Source organism: Hordeum vulgare, unplaced genomic scaffold, assembly GCF_904849725.1.
Source record: "Hordeum vulgare subsp. vulgare unplaced genomic scaffold, MorexV3_pseudomolecules_assembly, whole genome shotgun sequence".
Classification (NCBI taxonomy): domain Eukaryota; kingdom Viridiplantae; phylum Streptophyta; class Magnoliopsida; order Poales; family Poaceae; genus Hordeum; species Hordeum vulgare.
Genome location: NW_025422493.1, coordinates 252,501 through 257,500, shown reverse-complemented (window position 1 = coordinate 257,500; position 5,000 = coordinate 252,501).

Sequence of the window (5,000 nt, the reverse complement as noted above, 5' to 3'; positions counted from 1 at the left end):
AGGTACTATGGAAAATTTGTTAGTGTTTTATGGGCACATCGTACGTGAGGGTCCTTCTGGTGTGGATGTGTCTAGGTGCGGGATGACTACGGTTGTAGTGAAAGACATGGTTAATGTAGAGTATGCGGCAGTTAGAAGGTGCATCTGATCGGTGTTTGGTTAAGCGATGAATGGAAAAAAATGACCCTGGAGGCTTTCGTGGTTGAGGGAGGAAATCGTTGGGTTCTGCGATGGGTTACTGGTGAAAGAGCATGGGCGTCGTACATGGGTTTTGCAAGCAATTCCAATAACTCCATGTATGGACAACCCATGGTTTATGTGGAGTTCATTTCTGCCAGTGATGTCGCCGAGTGCAGTAGCGGTGCCGGTGAGGCCGAGTTGGCCATAACTGTAGCCCCCGACGTCGGCCCATCGAAACCAAGTGGTGGCGAACATATGGCCATAACTGTAGCCCCCGACGACGGCCCATCGGAACCAACAGGTGGCCAACAAGTGTATGACACGGGATATTGGTCTGCGGTCGTTGATATGAGCGAACATGTCGAGGGATTGCCGGAGGCGCTAGATGATGACGATTATGGTCATTCTTCTGCGTCTTCGGAATCAGATGATGATGAAGTTGTTCCTCTTGAGAAGGCGGTCGCTGCAGCAATCAACCCAGAGTTTTTACAGGTTATGAGCATCACCAATGAATTTCACTCTGTTGCTGGCCTAGACGCGGGGAGTCTGGCCGTTGGACAGATTTTCCCAGATAAGAAATCTGCTAAACAAGCAATACATAGCTATGCAATTGCTATACACAGGCAACATAGAGTGAAGCAGTCTGATAAAAAGGAGTTGAAGCTCATATGCATCCATCGCGAAGCGGGTTGCCGCGGAACAGTTATTGCTCGCCAGAAGCCTGGGGTATGTCAGCCATGGCATGTCACAAAAATAGAGCAACATGGTTGAGAGCAAACCGACACTCTTTCAGAGCACCGCAATGTGACTACAGAATATGTGTCACAGGTGATGCAAATCATTGTGCAACAAAGTCTTAATATTAGTATTAGGGCTTTGCGTGCAACTGCATCTAATCTGATTGGTTTCCCTGTCAGCTATAGCAAGGCTCGTCATGCAAAGGAAAATATATTTCAGAGGTTGTATGGAACCTATGAGGAGGCGTACTCTTTTGCCCCTAGAATGTTGCATCAGATTTCAGTTGCTAACAGGGGGACTCAAGTTTTCCGGAAAGAACGTCGAAATCCATTGAACCCGGGCGAGCAAATCGTGGACCGCTTATTCTGGGCATTCGCCCAGACTATACAAGCATTCAAGCATTGTCGTCCGGTTGTATCAATTGATGGTACATTTCTCACTGGAAAGTACAAGGGCACACTCTTAGTGGCGATGGCAGCTGATGCAAACAATCAACTTCTTCCTATTGCCTATGCACTAGTGGAGAGCGAAAACAAACATAGTTGGCTATGGTTCCTATGTTGCCTGAAGATGGGTGTCATCAAAGATCGGGAAGGGGTTTGCATCATCTCTGATCGCAACACCGGACTATTAAGCGCGCTTGAGATAATTAAGGCTTCACAAGATCCAGATTGGGGGTGGCCCGATCTGGAGACAAGGTGGTGCATGAGGCATTTGGCAGCTAATTTTTATTCGAAATTCAAAAACAAAGATTGGTTCAAGCTATTCAAGAGGATGTGCATGCAGAAAACTGCAGCAAATATGAATGCTATCTGGGCAGGTATCAATGGTCAGATCGAGCGCGCATCCCTCCCGGCGAGAGAAGACCGGAGGGGTCGTCAAACAACAATAAATTTGAGCTAGTGGATTAGTGAGAATTGTCCCAATTTGTACAAGTGGGCGCAGTCTCAGGACACTGGCGCTAGATACGGTATAATGACAAGCAACATGTCCGAGGTGTACAATGGTGTTCTTAAAGGGGTGAGGGCACTACCTATCACAACACTCATTGATGAAACTTGGAACCAGACTGTGTCATACTTTGCAGATAGAGTCACCGTTGCCAAGGCACTAGTTGATTTGAACAAGACCTGGTCTGAGAAGATGCAAAGACATCTTGATGACAAAGCAAAGAAGTCGCAAAGACATGGGTGCAGGCAGGTAGATGCACTTAGGAATAAATGGGAAGTTAGTGTGCGAGCAAAGTTTGTTAAGGGTCACCACAGGGGAGCAAAAAACAAGCTGTGACGCTTGGCGCAACCTCGTGTGAGTGCACTTGCCGCGTATGTAGGTGTGCTGGTCACCCACGTAGGGAGTGTCCGTATCGTGACAACACTGCGTGATATGTAATCATGCTATGTATTTTAATTTCATCGTGAAGTAATATTCGGAATATGTATTTTAATTTCATCGTGATGTAATATTCGGAATATGTCTTTTAATTTCATCGTGATGTAATATTCGGAATATTTAATTTAATTTCATCATGATTGCAGCTTATGGCTGAAATGCCCCAGCTTTTGAATGGTTATCACGACAACCACCACCGTTGCCAGCTTTTCATAAATCCAAATCATGAAAATCCTCCTCAGACCTTCCGGCTTCGAACTATAAAGACGCCCTGGTCAATACATAATCGGTTCCTTGAACACCTTGAGGCTTATGGACTCCTACATTTTGCGAACATCGCAGCTCGTCGAGGTAGTTTTACTGCCGACCCATCCCTTTTGACATCCCTCGTTGATAGATGGAGACCGGAGACCCACACATTTCACTTTCGATGTGGAGATCTTGCACCTACTCTAAAAGATGTGTCAATGATCACAGCTTTACCAATTAGAAGTGTGCCAGTGGTACATCCACGAGTTTCTCCTAATTGGCCACCGCGTATGTGGTACACCTACTTTCGATGTTTTACTCCACCTCCACCGCGTATGTGTTGGCCTTTCTTCTTCCATCTTTCATTCAACCGCAGAAGTTCTTTCTGAATCTCCTCATATGTCCTTGCAGGCCACCCCTTCCTGGCTAATGCGTGGGCAACCTCATTCAGTAGCGTGTCACTGCTGATGAGTTCGTCCCATGAAACTATTCTATTATCTATCTTGAAATTGCTAGCTAAGCGCAGAAGACACTCGGACATACCACTGTGAAAACTACGATCGAAAGGATAATGAGACATTTTCAGCACACTCCTTACCCACCTTGGTCTGGAGGGGGTTTTATAGGTGCAGCAGAGCGAGACGAATAAATAACGGCGGGAAAACGAGGAGGGAAAGCGAGGCGGGAAAGCGAGGGTGGGAAAGCGAGGCAGGAACAAAATGGCGGCAAAGCTGTACGCGGGAAAAAATGGCGGGAAAGCTAGGCGGGAAATAAATGACGGGATAAAATGAACATACACGTAGCTGAAATTAAGATACCCATTGCGGAAATTAAGATACACATTGCTGAAAATAAGATACAATTTGCCGAAATTAAGATACAACTTGAAGAAATTAAGATACAACTAACACAAATTTACATACAATAAAATAAATCTACTGAGTCCAACGTGGATATTTTCCTTTTCCATCACCAGCTTCTTCTTCTGCCTTGGCGGCACGACCCCTTTCTCTCTTTCTCTCCCTCTCAGCTTCACGGGCCTGTGCCCGCTGTCTGTAAACCTCCTCCAGCCGAAGTTTCTCTTCTTGATTTTTCCTTTTCATCTCATCAAGAAAAGCCCTCTGCTCCACACAGTAATCTTCCCACTCTTTCTTCTGCTCTGCTTTCTCCTCTGCTTCAGCCTTCTCACGACGCTCTTCCAAGTCCAAGCTAGCCCATGCACGGCGACCTCTTTCACGAATCTCGGTCACCGCCCAGTCCGGCATTTCCGTGTCAATCCAACGATAGTACATGCAGAGAGGACGAGGAGACTAAAGGATGGATCAGATTCAAGTAAACAATAATATCAAATAACAATAATCTGGATGACTTGAGCATACCGGAGGCCTGACGTACGCAGAAATAGATTCGGGTGGATCAGATTCATAATTGGTGCACATGAAAAACTTCATGCCCAACCAATCTGAAAAATCCGTCACCTCCTTCACCTTGCAGACATCTCCGCACCAACATCGAATTGCTTCCACCCCCTGAGGCAAGCTTGCACTCTGCATTTTCCTAGGCCTAATGCTCTGATCCGAACAAGGCAAACTCATACTGACTATGGAGGTGCAGGTGCTTTGAAGTCTGGCTGATGGTGAAGAGAGTTTCACCCCCTGCCTCCTTTTATAGGCTCTGTCGGATGTCCACGCGGGAAAAAAGGGTGCGAAAACGAGAAACTGCAGCGGGAAACTTAGGCGGGAAACTTAGGCGGGAAAATAACGGGGAAAATTAGGCGGGAAACTGCAGCGGGAAAATTAGGCGCACATGACTACATACAAAGCAAAATGACAGAATCTACATTCTATAATGAGTCCATATACATCATATGTAGTCTTCTAGTACAAACTTCTTAAAAGACTTATATTTAGGAAATCTCCCTCCGTAAAAAAAACTCCCTCCGTTCCTAAATATAAGGCATTTTAGAGATTGTACAATAAACTACATACGGATGTACATAGACATACTTTAGAGTATAAATTAACTCATTTTGCTCCGTATGTAGTCTCCGAGTGAAATACCTAAAAGGTCTTATATTTTCAAACGGATGGACTACATCCAATACCGCATGCAAGTTAGAGCGGGAAAATTTCGAGCGGGAAGTTAGCGCGGCCAGACAGCAGCCTCGTAGTCAGCAAAATCAGCGTCGCTGTCACGAGCAGCGCGGAGATTCGGCCGGCCACCTAGGGAGGTGGCGGAAGGGCCCACCCAGGCGCTGTCCGTTACGGGCAGGCGTGGCGGGAACGGGGTGACCAGCCGGCCGCCTCAGCTGGTGGCGGCAGGCCCCAGCCGCCACCGGCGGTGGCGGCAGGTCCCACGGCCGCCTCATGCGGTGGCGGCAGGTGCCACGTGCCGCCTGGCGCGCCTGCCGCCACCCGGGGAGGGGGTCCTTTCCCTTCTTTCCG